Source organism: Erinaceus europaeus, chromosome 7, assembly GCF_950295315.1.
Source record: "Erinaceus europaeus chromosome 7, mEriEur2.1, whole genome shotgun sequence".
Classification (NCBI taxonomy): Eukaryota; Metazoa; Chordata; class Mammalia; order Eulipotyphla; family Erinaceidae; genus Erinaceus; species Erinaceus europaeus.
Window position 1 is genome coordinate 88,379,561 of NC_080168.1, and position 23,859 is coordinate 88,403,419.

Sequence of the window (23,859 nt, forward strand, 5' to 3'; positions counted from 1 at the left end):
TTTTGAGCTTTCCACGAGACCTTTCCTCCAGTTTAAGACACAGAAGAAGACTGTCCTCTATGAATGAGACAGTGGGTCTTTTAAAAAACATTATTTGGGGGGAAATCGTGCGGTAGTGCAGCAGGTTAAGTGCAGGTGGCGCAAAGCGCAAGGACCGGCCTAAGGATCCCGGTTCGAGCTCCAGGCTCCCCACCTGCAGGGGAGTCGCTTCACAAGAAGTGAAGCAAGTCTGCAGGTGTCTATCTTTCTCTCTCCCTCTCTGTCTTTCCCTCCTCTCTCCATTTCTCTGTCCTATCTAACAACGACGACATCAATAACAACAACAACAATAAAAAGAGAAGGGCAACAAAAGGGAAAATAAAATTTTTTTAAAATTAAAAAACATTTTTATCTGTTATTAATAGTATGTTACAACATTATCAGATTATAATGTATAGTTCCACACCACACCCACCACCAGAGTTACATATACATATGTTCCTACTTCCCAAAGATAACCGTCATAGTTCTCCTAAGTCTTACAAACAGTTTGCTTGCTTCTGTCTTGTTTGGATTTTATTTTTTTGGCAAGTTCATGTAAATCAGCTCTTTAGATTTCACATATGAGTGAAACCATCTGGTAGTTGACTTTCATCTCTTTACTGATTTCACTAAGCATAGTCATCACCTCCAGTTCCATTCATCTTGTCCTGAAGGACACAGCTTCATCTAGTTTTTCATTACTATTGATTTGATAATGATCGACAACCATAGGACAAGAGGGTACAATTCCACACAATTCCCACTACCAGAATTCAGCATCCCGTCCCATCTCTATTGGAAGCTTTCCTATTGTTTATCCCTCTAGAGACAATAGGTCTTACACACCAAATCAGCTAGCATCTTGACTTAGAACATCCCAGATTCTAGAACGAAAGTTTGTTACTTTGAGGCAAAAAGAAGAAAAAGGCCATCTTAAAATAATTCCAGTGACTTGTTTACATGAATATTTACTGATATTTAAAGATTCCATTTTAAGTTACTCAAGTATTCTGGTCTGGGGTGCATTCTATACCATGTCCACAAGATGGCAAAATAACACCACAATACACAGTTTACTACAACACACAGTTTACAACTTCTCCAAATGGACTTTTCCCGTTTCCTGCTCAGTTCATTTTTCTGTGAAGACAGACAGACACCTGCAGACCTGCTTCACCGTCTGCAGGTGGGGAGCTGGGGGCTCGAACTGGGATCCTCAGGCTGTTCCTTGCGGAGCCAATTGACTTTAATATTTTTTTACTTATTTACTTTAATATTTTTTAACTTATTTATTTACTTATTTATTGGTATTATTATCATTTAAGCTAGTGTATTTTTTTAGTTTTCTTTGTATTTGATAGGCAATGAAATTGAGAAAGGAGGGGGAGATGGAGAGGGAGAATGAGTGAAAGAGGGAGGGAGGGCACCTATAGCACTGCTTCACCGCTCACGAAGAGATAGAGAGGGAGAGAGACAGAGAGACACCTGCAGCCCTGCTTCACCACTTGTGAAACTTTCTCTCTGCAGGTGGGGATCAGAGGCTCGAACCCGGGTCCTTGCTCACTGTAATGTGTGCGCTTAACCAGGTGCACCACCACCTGGCCCCCTACATACATTTAAAATATAAAAATTGAATGCCCAAAGCAGTTGAATTCCACACATTTTAATTTTTAAAAAATCTTAAGAAAAAAATGGTCTTCAAGGCTCTTTAAAGGCCATATAACCATAAAGAGAAAATATTAATGACTTATTTAAAAAGAAATAGACATTTATGGACCAACATTTCCTTATACATCTACATTAATTTAGGTGGTGCAATATTAATCTTTTTAAAATTTATTCCTTTTTTGTTGCCCTTGTTGTTTTATTATTGTAGTTATTATTGTTGTCATTGTTGGATAGGACAGAAAGAAATGGAGAGAGGAGGGGAAGACAGGAGACACCTTGCAGACCAGACCTGCTTCACTGCTTGTGAAGCGACTCCCCTGCAGGTGGGAAGCCGGGGCTCGAACTGGGATCCTTACGCAGGTCCTTGCACTTTGCGCCACCTGCACATAACCTGTTGCGCTACCGCCCGACTCCTAGTACAATATTAATCTTAAGGATTAGTGATGAAAGAGGCTGTAGGGCTTGGTTAGTGCCACGCCCACTTGGGCACACATGTGCACGGTCCTAAGTGCGAGCCTCCCTGATCCCCATCTGCAGGGGGGAAGCTTCATGAGTGGCAAAGCAGGTTTGCAGGTGCCTTCTCTCTCTCCCTCTCTATTTCCTCCTCTAAATTTCTGTCTGTACTATCAAACAGGAAGGGGTAAAAGTGGTGGCGGTGGTTGGGGGGCGGGGTGGGGTGGAGATGGCTGCCAGGAGTGGTGGATTCCTAGTGCCAGCACAACCATAAAAAGAAAGAAAGGAAGGAAGGGAGGGAGGAAGAATGGAAAAAAATTTACACCAAGGAAAGGAAATAAGACGGGGCGGGGGGGGGGGGGGGGAGCCAGAGGTGGCGCACCAGGTTAAGTGCACTAAGTATGAAGCATAAAGACCCGCACAAGGATCCCTATTTGAGCTCCCCACCTGCGAGGAGGTCACTTCACAAGTGGTGAAGCAAGTCTGCAGGTTTCTTCCTTTCTCCCTCTCTATTCACCGCCCCCACCTCAGTTTCTCTCTGTCCTATCAAAAATAAAATCAAAAAATGACCACAGGAGCAGTGGATTCATGGTGCAGGCACAAAGCCCCAGCAATAACCCTAGAGGTTTAAAAAAGGAAAAAAGGAAATAGGACACGTGCTGAGTTAATACTGGATAGAAAATTTAACATGGGCTTAAGGGGAAAATATGTATTTAAAATATATTACACATCAGGAGATTGGCAGTTATTTTCCACCATTAAAGTCATATGCATACTAAAATATATCTACAAAAGAAGAGAAAGCTGCAAAACTTGTCTATTAATCCAGCTGTTCTTTTTTTTTTTTTTTTTTACATATTTTAAAAATCTTTATTTGTTTATTGGATAGAGACAGCCAGAAATTGAGAGGGAAGGGGGTGATAGAGAGAGGGAGAGAGACAGAGAGATGCCTGCAGCTCTGCTTCACCACGCGCAAAGCTTTCTCCCTGCAGATGGGGACCAGGGGTTCAAACCTGGGTCCTTGTGCTTTGTAACACATGCACTCAACCAGGCGCACCACCACCCCCTGTCCCCATAGCTGTTCATTTTCTTTAAAGACTCTTCAAGATGGAGTAGGGAAATAAAGCCCATAATGGGTAGCTTTCCTCCAACCACCTTCCCCTCAGAAGCAAATTCAGAATTACATCTTTAGACCTGTCAGTACCTCTTGTTGTAAAATATTTGACTCTATAGTCTTTTTTTAAACCTATGGTTATTTTAATGATGAGTCCCAAGAACCTCAATGTTAAGTTAAATTTAATTTTCATAAGTTGTTATTATTTCCAGTTGATACTTCATTTATAAAATAAATGTATGAATGGATATTTAACATTGCTTTGTGCTAAATGCATCTTAGATATTGGACATAAGGAAAAATTCCTTTTCTTAGTAAATCACATAGTCTATTGAAGGAAAAGGACATATTTGCTGAGACTGAAATAGGTGCTGTGTGGGCACATGTAATTATTTATTCCTGCTTTAAAAGAACTTAAACTTAGCACGATTTATTTAAGAATTATGCATCTAAGATGGTAATTGGCATACTTTGACTTTCCATATAAATGGCATGAGTGTGAAACTAAGCAACTCTGAAACTGTGTTGATGGCAACTGAATTTGTTCTGGTGATGGAACTGGTTTCATGTCACTTTAATGTGTTTACATTTTAATGTTTCTGTAAGATAATTTCACATTTAGCACATAGGTCATGAAAAAGAAAAGTGATGAACATAGTGACTGTAGTTAAAAATCTCTAATTCCAGGCCTAGGAGGTGATGCAGTGGATAAAGCCCTCAGTTTGATCTCTCTCTCTCTCTCTCTCTCTTTCCCTTATTTTCCCTTCATTAATCAGTATATAAACCTCCATAAAAAATCTTGAATTCACCTTCCGGTGCCAAGAGATACTGTTGATTTGCCAGCATGTATCAATAGAAAATTCGTTTTCAAACCCGAGTTGACATCAGGCTCCAGATCTGCTTGGCACCATGAAAGATCCATCCTGCCATCCTTGTGAAAGGATGGCACAATTTCTTTTTTTTTTTTTTTATGCAGTGTTAAGCAGGGGGATTTAAACCAAATGAAACAGTAGGGGTTTTTAAAAGCATACCAACATGGAATGTTGCAGAAGATGATTTGGGGTCTCCATTTTGGAAATAGCTAGTTGGTCTATTTTAGTTATATTCCAAAGGGCCCATGACTTTATTAGTTTTTGCTTGATCCTGACATCTGATATGCAGGTAGACCCAGGTTATTGTCTGGGGAGATGATGTCATGGCTGGAAAAAGGACCAGAAAGCTGGATCAGGGAAGAGAGTAGCTCCCTAATATGGGAAAGGTGTATAAATATTGTTGACTGTAAACCCCATCGATCTGATCTGATCTGGGACCCATATTCAACAAGAGGTATCTATTCAAGGTCTAGGCTCATCGTGTTTATGTGGGAATCCCAGGATTCCCGGACTAGGGCCCCAGGTGATAGGGTGGCCTGACAGTGACTAAAGAGTCATCATTAAAGTTTGCCAGTCTCAAAAAAAAAAAAAAGTTTTCCAGTCTCTTGCCCTTATTCAGAAAAGCCCAACATTTTATTTACTGCACACAACCTTTTATTATTCTTATTTCTTTAATTTTTTATTTATTCATTTATTGCATAGAGACAGGGAGAAACTGAGGTGGGAGGAGGAGACAGAGAGACACTGTCAGCACTGCTTCATCCCTTGGGAAGCTTCTCCCCCTGCAGACAGAAACTCAGAGCTTGAACTGGGTCCTTGTGCACTGTGATATGTGTGCTCAGCAGAGAGCGCCACCACCTAGCCCCTGTAACTCTTTTTTCTCATGGGAATTTGGAGCCTCAGGCATGAGAGTCTGTTTGCCATTATGCTATCTACCCTCCGCCCCTTTTTGCAATCTTTCCCTTTCTTTCTTCCTTCCTTTCTTATTGGATAGAAACAGAGAGAAATTGAGAAAGGGAGAGATAGAGAGGAAAAGAGACAGAGAGATGCCCACAGACCTGCTTCACTGCCTTTGAAGTGACTCCCCTGCAGGTGGGGAGCCGGGGGCTCTAACCGGGATCCTTAAGCAGGTCCTTGCGTTTTGTGCCATGTGTGCTTAACCCGCTGTGCTACCGCTGGACTCCCTCCCCTGCAATTTCTTGTATTTCTCTCTTTCTTCTTTCCTTCTTTTTAAAAAATATTGTTGTAGAGCCAGATGTTGTAGTGCGTGGGCGCAGAGAAGAGAGAGGGTCCGGAGCGAAGAGGAAACGCAAATCTTTATTCGCGCTGGCACCTCAGAGTTGGGTGTTAGAGAAGCAGGTTGGGCCACGTGGAGGTAGAGAAAACGGCCGCCTCAGGCAGTAACCTTTCCTGCGTCTGAACACCAGAGTGGAGCGCAGGCAAGAGCATGGCACAATTTCTTCCAGCTTTGTGGTAACTATAGTTTCACTAGTCAAATGTTTGCTACCAGAATCCAACCCACTGATTTTTAGAGGGAGGTAAGTGTGTGTAAGATAAAATGCCTTCCAAATATGACATCATCTCCCCAGAAAATACCTTGGGTTCACCTGCATGGCTCAGGCTCAGGCCCCTGGAATATACCTCAAATAGGCCTACTAACATTTTTCCAAAATGGAGACTCCCAAATGTCATCTGCAGTAGTCTTGCTTTTAGGTTCATGATTAGTCAACAATTTGTTCTGCTTTCTATCTTAATTCTTTTTCAGCCACCAAGTTGCAGATGTTACCTTGATGCCAACCTGACTTCCCTGGGGAGATGACCCTATCCGTGTGTCCTGGAGCACCACACCCCCAGAGCCCTGTCTCATTGGGGAAAGAGAGAGGCAGGCTGGGAGTATGGTTCAACCTGCCAATGCCCGTGTTCAGTGGAGAAGCACTTAGAGAAGCCAGACCTTCCACCTTCTGCACCCCATAATGATCCTGGGTCCATACTCCCAGAAGAATAAAGAATAGGAAAGCTGGGAGTTGGGTGGTAGTGCATTGGGTTAAGCGCACGACTCGTGAGTCTCCTGAAGAGCAAGGACTGGCGTAAGGATCCCTGTTAGAGCCCCTGGCTCCCCACCTACAGGGGTGTCACTTCACAGGTGGTGAAGCAGGTCTGCAGGTATCTATCTTTCTCTCCCCCTCTCTGTCTTCCCCTCCTCTCTCTATTTCTCTCTGTCCTATCCAACAATGACGACATCAATAACAACAACAATAATAACAACAATAAAAAAACAAGGGCAGGGAGGCAGGCGGTAGCGCAGTGGGTTAAGCTCCCGTGGCGCCAAGCGCAAGGACCGGAGTAAGGATCCCGGTTTGAGCCCCGGCTCCCCACCTGCAGGGGAGTTGCTTCACAGGCAGTGAAGCAGTTCTGCAGGTGTCTGTCTTTCTCTCCTCCTTTGTCTTCCCCTCCTCTCTCCATTTCTCTCTGCCCTATCCAACAATGATGACATCATCAACAACAATAATAACTACAACAAAACAACAAGGGCAACAAAAGGGAAAATAAATAAATATAAACATATTTTTAAAAAAGAATAGGAATGCTTTCAAGGGAGGGGGTTGCACACAGAGTGCTGGTGGTGGGAATTGTGTGGAATTGTACCCCTCTTATGGTCTTGTCAATATTTCCATTTTATATAAAAAATAAGATAAAATGCTTTTTATTAATTCACTAATAGTAATAACAACAACAATGATAATAGATAACATCCCTTTTTGGCAATACTCGCATGAGAAAGATTTTTGGATGGAAACTTCTTTTTGGATGACTTTTGCAAACCCCATCCTATCTACCAATGAAACTCTTGTGGTTTTTCTCTCTGACTCCTAGGTATCTGAGAGCCCACCTGTGCTGTACATACAGTGTATACGTCATTTGTTAATCTGTACCAGGGCTGGCTCTCCTGGCAGGCAAGCAATTGAGATGGAAACACAGCCAAAGATAAACAGGTTTATTTTTTTTTTCTGCACAGCACACAACAGTTCATTTTTATCTAGTGATGCACCTTTTTTTTGCTAAAGGCAAGAATTGCTGTGGTTGGATTGCCAGGCTCAGAATAGATCAGGTCTATTTTGCTTTTCCTATACAATACTGAATGCAGTCCCTTTTTTTTTTTTTTTTTTTTTTTGCCTCAAGAGTTACTATTGGGACTCAGTACCTACACTACAAATCCACTGCTTCTAGTGGCCATTTTTTTCTTTTTGTCATTGTCACTGGATAGGACTAAGGGAAATTGAGGGAGGAGGGGAAGACAGAGAGGGGGAGAGAAAGATAGACACCTGCAGACCTGCTTCATTGCCTGTGAAGCGACTCTCCTGCAGGTGGGGAGCCTGAGGGTGGAACCGGGATCCTTGAGGGGGGTCCCTCGTGCGTCATACCATGTGCACTTAACCCGGTGTACCACCTCCCGGACCCACGGTTACATTTATTTATTTATTTATTTATTTATTTATTTATTTATTTATTTATTTATTTAAATTGCCAATAGGGTTATCTCTGGGGCTCAATGCCAGCATTACAAATCCATGTCTCCTTATGGTCATTTTTCTTTCTTTTTAAAAATTATTTATTATTGGATAGAAACAGAGAGAAATTGAGAAGGGAGGGGAAGATAGAGAGGGAAAGAGATAGAGAGACACCGGCATCTCTGTTTGTGAAGCTTTCCTCCTGCAGGTGGGGACCAGGGGCTTGAATCCAGGCTTGAATCCCTTGCGCACTGTAGTGTGTACACTTAACCAGGTGCACCACTGCCTGCCCCTTTTTTTCTTTCTACTTTACTTTTATTTGACAGGACAGAAAAAATTTGAAGGGGAAGAAGAGAGAGAAAGAGAGAGAGAGAGACCTGCAGATCTGCTTCACCACTCATGAAATGTCCTCCCTGCATGGAGGGGAGCAGGGGTTCAAACCGGATCCTTGAGCATGGTGATATGTGCGCTTAACTGAGTGCGCCATCACCCTGCCCCCAAGACTTATGTATTTTATGGAAAAGAAAGACCAAAGTACTGCTCCATCATAGGAGGTGCTAGGGATTTGCTCATTCACATCATCTACTATGCCCATTGAGTCACCTCTAGACATTTCTTATTTTTTCATTTATTTATTTTAATTTCCAGCATTATAACACAATCCAGAGACAAAACAAAGATATGATGGATTTAAGGGCCCAGAATATATTGTGGTAATAAAAGAATGGGCTTGGGCATTAGACAGTTATTTATCTTCACTCATTCAACAAATACTTATTGAGAATGTACACAATCTAGGGAAGGAAACTGAGGGGGGAAATTCTGCCACCTTGGAAAGTGCATTCTAGTAATGAAAGTGTTTTGTCAAAAAATGATAAGTATGATGGAGACAAAAGAAGGTAGGGAAAGGGTGGAAAACAACTGTGAGGTGGAGTACTATTTCCATAGGAGTGTTAGAGAAGGTGCTGAGGGGGTGACATTTGAACAGCTATGTGGAGGTAAGAAGGGGAACCACTTGGGGTTTTGGAGGAGCCAACAGTCAGGACAAATGTGCTGAGGTCAGTACAGTAATCAGGCCAGTGCGGTAGGGAAGGAGACTTGAGTTTCAACCTAGTCCTGTTTCCTTAATTCTCCTGGACCGTTGGCCTTAGTCTCCAGATCTACAGACATTGAATTCCTGGCCCCCAAAGAACAGAGCTGTCTGTCATGGTCCTAGAAAGAGGGGGTAACCTGATATTCGTAGCCTGGATTAGACTCAGAAACAGTTAAAAAGCTAAAACCAATTTAGGAAGACAAAAAAGGGACAAACTCAGAGACTCACACCAGCCTACCCCATTTCTGTCTTGACTCTTCAAAATAATACAGAATAATTAAGGCAGACTGCAAACTTAGTTTTAGGAGGGAGTTCTTGGAAAGCCCACTGGGGTCCTGGAAGTCATGATCCAGAAAGTGTGAACACCCAATGGCTTCATGGTGTTTGTCCCAGGATCCATCTTTTGGTTTACCATTCCCTCAACTTCTGCCTGCTTTATAAAAGTTCCCTGAGATGAGAGACTTGAACTTTATCCCCTTTCCATTTGAATAACAATAGAGATTTTTCCTTTCATGCAGTGTTTAAATATTCCTGGCACGGGCAACAAGTCCATATTTGGTTTTGAAATAAGAATGTTTAAACAACTTGGAGGGCTGTTGTGAAGACCACCTGAAAAAGTAAAGGGTGAGGGACCTAGCACAGCACCTGGGATCCACATAAGAGCTTCATATCCATGTGATGCTTGATGACATTTTCTACCCCTATGCTATAGTGGCCCCCATAGGCTACAACAAATAGCCTAGGTTTATAGTCATCTCTATCAGCTGGGCTTGTGTGACTGCACCATATGCTGTTCTTGCAGTAAAATTCCCTAATGCAATTCTCAGAAATTATCCCGGTTAAGTTATACAAAACTGTGATTGAAAATGGAAAGATGTTTCACAGCACTGATCCTGCTTCTATTTTCTCCTACAGTGAGTATTTCTCATAAGTAGTAAAGGATAGCAGAATATGCCACTTTGGCATAAAGATTTTTTTTTTTTACATTTCTTGGTTTAATAATGATCAACAAGACAATAGGATAAGGGGGATTACAATTCCACACAATTCTCACCACCAGAGTTCCACATCTCATCCCCTCCATTAGAAGCTTTCCTATTCTTTATCTCTCTGGGAGCATGGACCCAGGGTCATTATGGGGTGCAGAAGGTGGAAGGTCCAGCTTCTACCTGTAATTGCTTCTTCGCTGAAAATGGGCGTTGGCAGGTTGATCCATACTCTGAGCCTGTTTATGTCTTTTCCTAGTGGGGTAGGGCTCTGGGCAGGTGGTAGGGTTCTAGGGTACATTGGTGAGGTCATCTGTCCAGGGAAGTCAGATTGGTGTCATGGTATCATCTGCAACTTGGTAGCTGAAAAAGAATTAAGATACAAAGCAGAACAGATTGTTTAATAATTGGGAACCTAACGGTAATAATATAGCAGCTGAGATTTGGGCTTTCCATTTTGGCAAAGGCGAATAGGTCTATTTTAGGTACATTCCAAGGGGTCCATGACTTTACGAAGTTTTGCCTGAGCCTGACAGCTAACATGCAGGAGTGCTAAAGGCATTGTCTCAGGAGATGGTGTCAGAGCTGGAAATAGGACTAGAAAGCTGGATCTGGGCAAAGAGTAGCTCTCAAATATGGGTAAAGTATATAAATATTGTTACTTCTAAGTCCCATCAAATTTTTTTTTTTGCCTCCAGGGTTATTGCTGGGGCTCGGTGGCTGCACTACAAATCCACTGCTCCTGGAGGCCATTTTCTCCCCATTTTGTTGCCCTTGTTGTTGTCATTATTATTGTTGTTATCATTGCTGTTGTTGTTGTTGTTGTTGGATAGGACAGAGAGAAACTGAGAAAAGAGGGGAGACAGAGGGGGAAAAGAAAAATAGACACTTGCAGACCTGCTTCACCGCCTGTGAAACAACCCCCCTGCAGGTGGGGAGCCAGGGGCTCTAACCAGGATCCTTCCAGCAGTCCTTGCGCTTTGTGCTATGTGTGCTTAACCCACTGAGCTACCACCTGACCCCAGTCCCATCCATTTTGTCTGGGGCCTATATTCAGCACAGGAGCCTGTGTAACCTCTGCATCTCTGTAGGTCTGAGCTCACATTCTATGGTCACAGCAAGGAACATTCTATTCTAGGCTGCACTCATTTCAGAACCCATCTTCCTCGAGTGGCAGAGTATGTTGACCCAGCCTCCCTTCAGAGAGTGGGGCAGTCCCTACCATTGCTATTCTACATTAAGTGGGATCATCCCATACTCGTCTTTGTTTTTCAGACTTACTTCACTTAACATAATTCCTTCTAGATGTGTTCATTATTCTTAATAGCTGAGTAGTATTCCATGTGTATACATACCACAGCTTTCTTAGTCATTGATCTGTTGTTGGCCTCTGCGTTGCTTCCAGCTTTTGGCTATTACAAATTGTGCTGCTATGAACATAGATGTAAATATATCTTTTTGGATGGGTATGACTGAGTCTTAAGATATATCCCTAGGAGAGGAATTACTGGGTCATAAAGAAGGTCCATTTCTAGCCTTTTGAGAATTCTCCACACTGCTCTCCATGGGGGTTGGACCCATTTACATTCCCATCAGCAATACAGGAGGGTTCTTTGTCCCCACAACCTCTCCAGCATTTGTTGCTGCTGTCATTTTTGTTGTATAACAGTCTCACAGGGGTGGCATGGTATCTCTTTATTTGCATGTCTCTGACAATCAGTGACCTGGAACTATTTTTCTCATGTCTACTGGCCTTCTGTGTCTCTTCTATAGTGAATATTCTGTTCATGTCCTCTCTCCACTTTTGGACTGGGTCATTTGCTTTTTTGTTGTTGTTGTTGTTGCTAAGTTTGGTGAGCTTATGGCATAAAGATTATTTTAAGAAAGAGTAGACACTAGAGAAGATCTTAAAAGTATAAATAAACATGCTTTATATGTTTTCCTATAGCTTACATACACACCTCACCCTTTGAAAGGGGAATCTACATTTATACAGGCAATTTCTTTCTTATAATTATTTATTTTCTTTAATTGCCACCAGGGTTATTGTTGGAGCTCAGTGTCTGCATGACAGATACAGTACTCCTACTGGCCATTCCCCCCACCCCACTTTTTAAAATTTTTTAAAAAATATTTATTTATTTATTCCCTTTTGTTGCCCTTGTTGTAGTCATTATTATTGATGTTGTCGTTGTTGTTGGATAGGACAGAGAGAAATGGAGAGAGGAGGGGAAGACAGAAAGGGGGAGAGAAAGATGGACACCTGCAGGCCTGTTTCACCACTTCTGAAGCGACTCCCCTGCAGGTAGGGAGCTGGGGGCTCAAACCGGGATCCTTACTCGATCCACCACTCGACTCCCTTACTTTTTTTTTAATAGAGATAGAAAAATGTAGAGGAAGGGGAGAGTTAGGGAGCAGGAAAGAGACATCTGAAGCACTGCTTCAAAGTTTGTGAAACTCTCCCCTTTTCTTCCCCACTTTCACCTGCAGGTAAGAACTGGGGACTTGAACCCAGGTCTTTGAATTTGGTAATGTGTGCACTCTACTGGGTGTGCCATTGACCAACTCTGGTCATTTCATTTGTAAGAGTGTCTTCTTTGTACCAGGGAAAAAACATAACTAAGTCACTATTGACTCACCAGTGGAGATGGTACCAACTTAAATCTGCATCTAAGAAAATCTTACTCTTATTTAATATACTTTTCCTGATAATATCCCTAACAGAAAACTTTGAAGCATAGAGGGGAAATGAGTTTTCTTCCCCATACAGAAGTAAATGCGGTGATACATGTAAAGTTACTCAACTCAAAGGTAGACACCTGGCAGACCTATAACTAATGATGGTTCTCATGAATACTAGATGCTTCAGTGAAGCATTCATTAGCATAAACATAGATGAAAATGAAAGGGCAATTCCAGTCACTCGCCAACAGTCTTACGCAGAACCTGGATTCAAGGCCAAAAGGAAGCAGTGGATTTGGCCATAAAAGCAATGGATTATGGCCATAAAAGCAATGGATTTGACAGTTGTGGCCAAGTGAGGATGGATTCCATCAAGATTTTAGTGGATAAACTTGGCAGGTACTCTTATTTGTAAAGATCTGTAGTGGGAGAGACAATAGAGATATGCAAAAATTAGATGACCTTGAGGTTTCCACTAAGGAAGTATATATACCTAGCAACTGTCCTAAACTTGAAAAAATATCATCATCATAAGCAGACACAGCCACAAAGGGGCAGACTTTTCTTTACTTTATGTTAATTCGAGAGATTGAGACCAGAGCACTAATTAGCTCTTGCTTATGGTGGTTTTGTGGATTGAATTTGGGACCTTAGAGCCTCAGGTATGAGATACCTATGTGCCAACAAAACATAAACATTATGTTATCTCTCCACCCCTAGACTTGTTTAAAAAGAAAAAAAAAAGGCGGGGTGCTGGGGACAGCCAAGGAGGTAACTCAGTGAACAGTGTTTGATTCTAAAGCATAAGGTCCTGAGTCCTATGCCTAGCAACCTTATGCCAGAGTTACCTCCGAGTTATCTGTTTCTCTCTCACACTTATTAATGAATAAGTAAATTTTAACAAAGAAAGAAAAAGAAATAGAGGATGGAAGAAAGAAGAAAGAGGAAAGGATGGAAGGAAAAGAAACAGGCTAGGATGGAGGGAGGGAGCTTAATGCTGTATGTCAAGAAGATGCCCATATATATATGAAAGCCCATAACTGTTATGTGGGGGTACAATTGAAGAAGGCTAAAAGAGTAGAGAGAAAATTACATAGTTGTAGGAGGATACTATAGACCGTTTCATCAAAAGTAGGAAATAGTACTTGTATTTCTGAATCAGACAGAATATGCTTGTCTAGGTAGCCAGGAAATATCTAGATTCCAGATTCAATTAAGATTCATGTAATCATGTCTTTGTATATTTTGGTTATTAACCTTTTATCTCCCATTCTGTAAGAGTGGTGGTTTCTTTTGCTATACAGAAGCATTTCTTTTTTTTTTTTATATTTATTTATTCCCTTTTGTTGCCCTTGTTGTTTTATTGTTGTAGTTATTATTGTTGTTGTTATTGATGTCATTGTTGTTGGATAGGACAGAGAGAAATGGAGAGAGGAGGGGAAGACAGGGGGAGAGAAAGAGAGATGCCTGCAGACCTGCTTCACCGCTTGTGAAGCGACTCCCTGTGTAGGTGGGGAGCCGAGGGCTTGAACCCAGATCCTCATGCCAGTCCTAGCGCTTTGCACCACGGGTGCTTAACCCGCTGCGCTACGGCCCGACTGCCAGTAATTAATGTCGCCGTTGTTGGATAAGACAGAGGACTTCAGTTGGAAGTAGGAGTGTTATGTAGATTCCTATCACAGGAGATAAGAAATATACTCACGTGACAGGTACTGTCATGTCAATCATTAACAATTCCCACCCCCAGTAAAGTGACTGAAAATAAGAAGAAAACAAAAACACAATGCGTCTTAGCTGGAGGAGGTGACTCAGTGGGTAGAGCACATGCTTTGTAAATGAAGGCCACAGATACAGTACTACATAGGGCCAGAATGGTGCTCTAATTTCTCTGTCCCTCTCATTAAGTAAATAAATAAGTCTTTCCTTTTTTTTTTTTTTTTGCCTCCAGGGTTATTACTGGGGCTCGGTGCCTGCCCTATGAATCCACTGTTCCTGGAGGCCATTTTTTCCCATTTTGTTGCCCGTGTTGTCATTATTGTTATTGCTGCCATTGATGTTGTTTTTGGATAGGACAGAGAGAAATCGAGAGAGGTGGGTAAGACAGAGAGGGAGAGAGAAAGATAAGACACCTGAAGACCTGCTTCACCGCTTGTGAGGCGACCCCCATGCAGGTGGGGAGCCAAGGGCTCAAACCAGGCTCCTTATGCAGTTCATGTGCGCTTAATCCACTTCACTACCACATGACCCCCAAATCTCTCCTTTTTTAAATTGAAAGTACAAGACATCGAAGAAATCCTTGAAAATCAAGAGTATCATGGTAGATAAGTCAGTGCACAACAAAGGTATATAGACCTAGTTCAGATGTGCTAAGTAGTCTGGGATAAGTTATTCTTTATTATTAGTCTTGATTTTCTAGCAAATAAAATGAGAGTGTTAAAGTCCTGGGGAAGATGATAAATGAGAAGTCCTTTGAAAAGAATTAAACCTTTTTCCTAGAATGTTTTTTATCTTCTACTTAATATAGGCAGAACAAAAGGAGTCGCTATTTTTGGATTTAATTTTCACCACAAGGCAGGACCTGTCAGCTGAACTGAGAATTTCAGAAAAGCGGGATAAAAGTGGTTATGTACTTAGCATTTTGAGTTGAGAGGGAGGGGGCACTCAAGATTTGGTAACTTGGATCAGAATGTTCCATTCCTCCACCACCATCCCCACACCCTCACCCAAGAGTTTCCCAAGGCACAACTGGACATGAACTCTGTTTCTTCCTCTTTCAACCAGACCACCCAGACTGCCACAAATTGCACAGCTCTTTGAAATGTTCCTTTACCTTTGTCTTTCTGTTTGACATTTTTTGTGCAAATATGAATTACTTTTTCCTCCAAGTAGTTCTGAAAGTGCTGAAGTCAGAGTGTGGGAGCCTCTGAACTCCATTTTATTTCAGCTCCCCCTACCCCACCCCTGCAGAGAGCTATCATCTTCCTCCCTCCATTCCTTCTCTACTTTCTCTTTCTCTTCCTCTTTCTCTTTCTTTCCTTCTTTCCCTCTACCAAATCCACCATCCCCACTTTTTCCCCTGGAGCTTCTTAGTAGATTCTCTCTCTTTTTTTCTCCTTTTAATTTTAGACAGGGAGACGAGGCAGAGAGGAGGTGGGAAAGAGATGGGAAAGAGATACCACCACAGTGCTCCACAATTCATGAAGCTTCCTGTGGTAACATGCATGGTGTTCCTGTGTTGCCAGGGCTTGAACTTGGGTTCTCATGGCTAAGTGCTTTTCTGAAGGAGTTATCTCCTGCCCACCCCTATTCCAAACAAAACTCAAGAGAGTTAGAGAGTTGAAGTTTAGTGACTAATTCCAGGGTTGGTGGGGAACAAGATTATAGGTATCAGCATTGATAGTCTACTACCTACCTTCCCCCCACATGGGTCAAACATAGTACCTATCCCTTCCTTCTCCCCTAGTAACAGAATCTTGGCTGTGTTCTAGGCTATTGTGCTATTGTGACTTTTATGAAATATCTCTTTGGTCAGATGGTGAAAATGAATTTCCCACATGTATTTGGTCTTTATCCACACATCCCCATTCACGGTTCCCAAAAAACCTCAGAACTTTCAAAATGTTGAGAATTATACAGGTATTTCTAGTTAGTGTTTTTTTTTAATTTCCTTTTTGAAAATATTCTTATTTTTTTATTATTAGATAGATACAGAGAGAAATTGAGAGAGGAGGGGAAAATGAAGAGAGAAACCTGCAGACCTGCTTCACCGCTTGTGAAGCTTTCCCCTGCAGGTGGGGACTGGGGGCTCAGAAGACCTAGATCCTTGTGCATTGTAACATGTATGCTCAACCAGGTGTGTTACCACCTGGCCCCATTAAAGTGTTTTTTGTTTGCTTTATTTTTACTTGTTTTTTGTTACCACCGTACTCATTGTTGGGTCTCTATGCCGGCACTACTAAACCACTGTTCCTGGCGGCCCTCTCCTCCCCCTCTTCTTCCCCTCCCCTCTCCTCCCCTCCCCTTCCCTCCCTCCTCCTCTTCTTCTCTCTTCTCTCTTCTTTCTTCTCTCTCTCTCCCCCCCTCCCTCCCTCCCTTCAGTCACTGGGGCTCAGTGCATGCACTATGAATCTACTGGTTTTGGTGGCCATTTATTTATTTTTCTTTTTTCCTCACCGTTTTATTAGAGAGAAATTGAGAGGGAAGGGGAAATAGGGAAATAGAAATATAGACACCTGCAGACCTGCTCACTGCTTGTGAAGCATCCTGCTGCAGGTGGGGAGTGGGGAATTGAACCTGGGTCCTTGTACATAGTACCATTGCACTTATCTGGGTGCACCACTGCTGGGCCCCCTTTTTCCTTCCCTTCCCTTCCCTTCCCTTCCCTTCCCTTCCCTTCCCTTCCCTTCCCTTCTTTCTTTTCTTTTTCTTTTTCTGATACTTTCTTTTATTTGATAGGACAGAGAAATTGAGAGAAGAAGGGGAGATAGGGAGGATAAGAGGGGGAGAGACCTTCAGACATGCTTCACCTCTCATGGAACATCCCCCCTACAGGTGGGGAGCGGGAACTCGAACCCAGGTCCTTGCCCATGGTAATGTGTGTACTCAGAACAGGTGATCAAAAGAGTGATTTAATTTGAGAAAACTGGTCCTGATAGTGGGTGGAACTTTCAGTCCTGTTCCTTGATTTCCTGAAAGGGGAAAGGTCTAGAGGCTGTGTTCAAGTACATGTGGCCAGCCAGCTCAACATGCCCAAGTAATAAATCTCTGATAAAAGCCCCCCAAAAGAGGTTGGAGAATGGAATGCTTCCAGGTGCTTCACTTCACAGAACACTGAATCCATAGGACTCAGTGAATCCTCTTTGTTCAGGACCTGGCCCTGTGATTTTCTTCATCTGCTATACAAAGCAATCTGGCTATTGCTTTGTATCCTTTAGTATCCCTTGAAGTAAATTGGTGATCTAGTGAATTAGCCAGTTCCTGAATTCTTTGAGATGCCCTAGCAAATCACTCTAACCTGAGGAGGAGACCTTGGGAATCTTCTGATTTATAGGCTGCCAGTAACAGACTGGGTTTGTGATTTGTGCCAGAGGTTCTGAGGACTTGGGACTTGCAACTAGTGCTTGAAGTGCAGCACTGTCTTGGGAACCTGAACCTTTTGCCTGGAGAATCTGAAGCTACTTCTGGGTCGATAGTGTTAGAGGGGGGTGTGTAGTTGAGCACTAGGTTGAATGCACACGGACCTGGGTTCAAGCCTCTAGTCTCCACCTGCAGGGGGGAATGCTGCAGATGTCTCTCTGTCTCTCTCCCTCTAAATCTCCCCCTCTCCTCTCAATTTCTCTCTGTCTCTATCCAAAATAAATAGATTAAAAAAAAAAAAGGTAGTGTTGGAGTTAAGCTGAATTTTCCAGAATGGCTTATGGGGGAGCTTCAACACATTCATGGGGATACTGGACCTGGCTGGACCCAGGAACCCAATGCAGCTGGGTTGGGCACTAGCCCTAGTTAATGAAAATGACTGGACTCAACAAATCACTACAAACTTAATCTGCATCCCAAAACTCCTTGCTGCTAGAGGTTGGTGATAGCCATTACACATGTCCTTCCTTACCTGGACATAACTTGCCTGAAATTGGGCGTGATTATGGGACTGCTCTGATTAATGAAACATGAGTGGAAATTTTACTTGTCACTCCTGGATGGAGGCAATTAAGATATGATCACAATACTTTGTGCTTTCTTTCCCGGTCACCATGATGAAAGAAAAATAAGCTTGGTCCAATCCCCACTGTTCTACTTGTCAATTACTTTTGTATTATATATTAAGTGTGATTTGTATTATATATTAATTACCATATAATGTACCTTGAGACTTGGTGACTTAAGCAGAAGCCTGTCTCATGCTTCCCTGGGTTGACTAAGATTATCTAAAATATTCTTTTAAAAAAATCATTATTTATTTATTTATTGGGTAGAAACAGCCAGAAATCAAGAGGAAGGGGAGTTAGAGAGGGAAAGAGACAGAGAGATACCTGCAGCATTGCTTCACCACTCGAGAAGCTTTTCTCCTGCAGATAGGTACTGGGTGCTTGAACTTGGTTCCTTATGCATTGTTTCATGTGCGCACAACCCAGTGTACCACACCACGCGGCCCCTGAATATTCATTTAAAATGTATGTATGTATTTATTTATTTATTTATGTATGAGCGATAACACCAGTGCATCACTCTGGTTTACGTGGTGCCAGGGATTAAACTCAGGACCTCAGTCTTGCAAGTCCTGTATCCTACTGCTATACTTCCTTCCAGGTCCCACAGATAAGTTTCTGTTGCTCTCCCTTGAGGTCTGTCACACATGTGCAATTAAGTCATGACCACAGCTGCTGATACTTTTGTAGGAATGACTAGCAAGCTGATCTTGACAAGGTCACCGTCTTTCTCCATGTGCTCTCAGGACCTCCTACTCTCCATATGATCTCTTCAGGTAGTTTGTGAGAGCATGGGGGGAGGGGTAGCAGAGCATGTCACTCCAAACTATGTCACATAGGCATAGTATTCTGCTTTGCTTTCTGCACAACCCTGATTTGAGTCCAGCCCCCACCACACTGAAGGAAGCTCTGATCTCGTTGCCTCTTTTTCTATGTAAAAAAATTCATCAATAAAAAAAAAAGGATGACAAGAAAATAAATGAAGCATCATATAGAGTGGTGAATCAGTGCTCTAGTCTCTCTCTCTCTTTTTTTGCACACATACATGCACTTAAAGGAAAAAAAAAGTAGATGTACTCCCCACACTCAATGGGGTAGAAGTTTCTAAGTATTTTCTATTAAAGAAAAAATTTTTTTTGAATTTTTAAATGTCTGCACATTCAAGTTTTAGTTTCTGTTCAGTTTGCCACTTACTCCTCATCCATTCCTCATCAAGTGGACAGGTTTCCAACAGAAATAAATTATTCAGCTCTTCCCAGAATGCAGAAATAACTGTGATTAATTTTTAAAGCAAAAATATTTCTTCTGACTTCATCAGAAACCATTATTCCCTTTAAAGTCCCCCTTTCTCTGATGCTTTATTTAGAAATTGAGACAGATTAGGAAGGTATTTTTCACACCTGCCCTCTGAAAAGTTTGGCTTCTAGGAGTTCCAGTCACCTTCCCACAGGATTTGCTGCTTGTCTGATGACACCGTCACAAGCTGGGAGTGGCCCCTGTGTGTCAGCTGATCCAATTCTGTGATCTTTCCTGAGTTTCCACCTGTCTCAGTCATAAGAGACTAGTGTCCTGTTGAATTAGAAAAAAAAAATTCCCTTTTTAGTGCAACATAAATGAAGAGTTTTTTTCCACAGCAAGGAGAGATCATTTTAAAGCCACTAAAATATATACAGCACACATCAATATTTATAAGACAAACTTATTATAGTGAATGAGAAATAATGCTTGACAGCATAGATTACCTTAGATACTTAGCTTTTAAGGCATTCAATCACATTTTCTTTTCTTCATTCTGTCAGGAGACTGTTGTCCCAGACCTAGAAATACCTCGTAGAGTTCCCCTCCCCTATTTCTCTTTCCACCAGGGTCATAACTCTCTTTCCACCCAGTTATAACTGGGGCTTAGTGTCTGCATGATGCTATTATTCCCAGTGGTGAGACAGATGGTTATAGAGGGAGGGAGGGAAGGAGAGAGAGGGAGGAGGAGGAAGAGAGAGAGAGAGAGAGAGAGAAAGGTACCTGCAGCACTGCTCCGCCGCTCTTGAAGTTAGCCTCCTGCAGGTGGAAATGGAGTACTACCTAATAGTGAGCTACCACTTAATATCTCTCTCTCTCTCTCCTCTCTTTCTCTCTCTCTCCTTTTAAGAATTTATTTACTAGTGAGAAGGGAAAGAGAAACCCAGGCATATATAGTTCTGGACATGAGCCTAGGACTGCATGCTCAGAAGTCTTGTGCTGTATTACTGAGTCATTTCTCCAGCAGCAAAGAAGTCTTCTTCTCCTCCTCCTCCTCCTTCTTCTCCTTCTCCTTCTCCTTCTCCTTCTCCTCCTTCTTCTTCCTCTTCTTCCTCTTCCCTTTCTTCTTCTACTCCTCCTCTTCCTCTTCCTCCTTCTATTTCAATTTGATAAGACAGAGAAAAAATTAGCAGAAATGGGAAAATAGGGGGGAAAGTGGTCCAGGAGGTGGCGCAATGGATAAAGCATTAGACTCTCAACCATAAAGTCCCGAGTTCAGTCCCCTGCAGCACATATACCAGAGTAATGTCTGGTTCTTTCTCTTTCTCCTATCTTTCTCATGAAAAAAATAAAATCTTTAAAGAGAGAGAAAGACCTGCATCCTTGCTTCACTACTTGTCATGTAATAACCTAATAAAGTCTGTTTTCTACTGAGCATAAGGCTACCTGCCCTGTGGATACCCAAGTGATCTGGGGAAGACATGAGATTGGAGGGAAATCTTAAGTTATGTCAGAGTTAAAGCTCTGACAGACTCCAACTAGCGATCAGAGCTCCCTTCCCAATATATTTAGTAAGCAATGTCACATATGAAAATATGAGTGTCTGGTCTTCTGGGGTGTTGATTAGGGAACATTTTACTGGAAGAAGGAATACTTAAGCTGAGAACTGATGGATGAATTAGGCTAAAGTGGACAAGAGGCAAGCAGTCCAAGAATATGAAGGTCTGATAGGGGGCAAGGCAGGGGTGCACATGGTTTAGTGCACACATTACAGTGTGCAAGGGTCTGGGTTTAAGCCCCTGGTCCCCACCTGCAGAGGGAAAGCTTCACAAGCAGTGAAGCAGGGCTGCAGATGTTTCTCTGTCTCTTTCCCTCTCTATCTCCTCCTCTCCTCTCAATTTCTTTGTTTCTATTCAGTAATAAATCAATTTTAAAACTTAAAAAAAAACTGTTGAGGGTCTGATAGGATGTCAAAACAATCTCTAGATGCTTGCCTCCAGAGTTATCTCTGTGGCTTGGTGCCTGCACTACGAATCCATTGCTCCTGGTAACCATCTTTTTTCCATTGTTGTTATTGTTGTTGCTGGATAGGACAGAGAGAAATTGAGGGGGCGGGGAGACAGACACCTGCAGACCTGCTTCACTGCTTGTGAAGTAATCACCTTGCAGGTAGGGAGCCGGGGACTCAAAGGAGGATCCTTGCTCCAGTCCTTGTGCTTCGTACTATCTGTGCTTAACCTGGCATGTCACTGCCACATGCACCCCCCATTTCTTTGCTTTCTTGTCTTAAAGGTTAAATCCATTTCTTCAGAAAAGTATAAACTTCATTTTTTAAAGTTATTTTTATATTTGTTTATTTTCCCTTTTTGTTGCCCTTGTTTTTCATTGTTGTTGTAGTTATTACAGTTGTTGTTGATGTCGTCGTTGTTAGATAGGACAGAGAGAAATGGAGAGAGAAAGGGAAGACAGAGAGGGGGAGAGAAAGACAGACACCTGCAGACCTGCTTCACCGCCTGTGAAGCGACTCCCCTGCAGGTGGGAAGCTGGGGGCTCGAACCAGGATGGATCCTTATGCCGGTCCTTGCGCTTTGCACCACGTGCGCTTAACCCACTGCACTACCGCGCTACTCCCTAAACTTCATTTTTATACTTGATCCATGACATGTAGTCTAACTTAGGAGTGGTGGCAGACTGTGTTTACAGTGATGCAATTAAAAAAAAAAAGTCTTGCTAGAGATCCTACAAATTTATGACAACACACAAATGCTTGCAATAAAGTAGGAGGTGTAGTATTATGTCCTGAAGGGAGTACATGGCCTCAAACCTGAACAATTCTTCCACTCCTGGGTCAACTTTTTTCTCTCTTAATTTTAGATAAAGAGAGAAGACAGAGAGAAAGGGAGCATTACCACAGTAGTGCCCACCCTCTGTGGAGTTTCCCCTGCTGTCATGGTTCTCTTATATGGTTCCACGGTTTAAATTAGGGGCTTCTCCCTACTAGATAAGCTATCTCCCAGCCCAGAAGTGGGTAGACTCTAGAAAATGTACAAGGTTATACTACAAATGTTTATGGAGACTCAAGTGCCACACCATAGCAGACTTTCCATTTCATTCTAGAGGTCAAAGATTCTGTGAAGAATCTGATCATGGAATTCTCCTTCTAAAAAAGACACAAATTCTCATCTCTCCAAACATTTTTCACAGAGTTTTATAGGGTTTCTAGTGGCATAGCTCATCCACTTTAGGATAACCAAACTGCTCTCAGGATATAACAATGAATAAGGTAGTAGAGTTCACTGGGGATGGGAAGGACTGTGTCTTGTGTGACAGTTATGTGTGAGGTGTCTGCAAGATGTTCAGGTGATATTGTCTTAGGAGTAGTTTCAAATGCCTCCTGGTTTTTGTAAGAATGTTTAAGTCGAGAGGAAGTGGGTGGGGACATACATATCAGTGCAATGGGCTCCATCCCTAAAGCCCAGGTTTTCCTGTGTCCATATTTAGGATATTTTTTTCCTTAGAAAAATGTCCACTGTAAAAAAAAATTTCCTGGGTTTCTGCCTATTTAAAAGCTATCCCACCCTTTGTACTTTAAATGTCTTTGTCAGAAATCACTCTCTAAAATAGAGCTCAATGAAGAAAGTGAGGGGGGGGGAGGAAGGAAGAAAGAGGAGAGAGAGAGAGAGGAAGGAAGGAAGGAAGAAAGAGGAGGAAGAGAGAGAGAGAGAACAGCTATGTGAATGTATGGAGAACCAGTCCCAGAGCCTGAACTATTGACTGTGATTGACAGAAGTATTTAATAAATGAAAGTAGCCTTCTGAGGGTTGGGAGGTAGAGCAGCAGGTTAAGCATACATGGCGCAAAGTGCAAGGACTGGCCTAAGGATCCCGGTTCAAGCCCCTGGCTCCCCACCTGTAGGGGGATTGCTTCACAAGAGGTGAAGCAGGTCTGCAGGTGTCTATCTTTCTCTCCCCATTTTTCTCTCTCCTATTCAACAACAACATCAATAACAACAACAATAATAACCACAACAACAATAAAACAACAAGGGCAACAAAAGGGGGGAAAATAGCTTCCAGGAACAGTGGATTCATGGTGCAGGCACCAAGCCCCAGTGATAACCCTGGAGGCAGAAAAAGAAAGTAGCTTTCTTCTCCTCAATGCCTTAACCTGCCCTAGGGTTTACTGAAATGTCTTTCTGAGGAAGTGAGTCTCTGAGTTGCCCTGTTCTTCTTTCTGCTTGTAGGATACAAAGTATGGGAACTGGGCTTCAGGTGGTAGCGCAGTGGGTTAAGTGCACGTGGCGCAAAGCGCAAGGACTGCTGTAAGAATCCCAGTTCAAGCCGCTGGCTCCCCACCTGCAGGGGAGTTGCTTCACAGGTGTTGAAGCAGGTCCGCAGGTGTCTGTCTTTCTCTCCCCCTCTCTGTCTTCCCCTCCTCTCTCCATTTCTCTCTGTCCTATCCAACAACAACGACACCAACAACAATAATAACTACAACAACAATAAAAAAATAGCAAAGGC

General features: G+C 42.5%; 1 long non-coding RNA gene across 3 annotated transcripts in view; it reads left to right on the forward strand.

Annotated features, from left to right (window-relative positions):
* Positions 1–23,859, forward strand: part of LOC132539465 (uncharacterized) — a 133,205-nt gene that overhangs the window by 29,044 nt on the left and 80,302 nt on the right. The gene's annotated exons all lie outside the window — the stretch shown is intronic.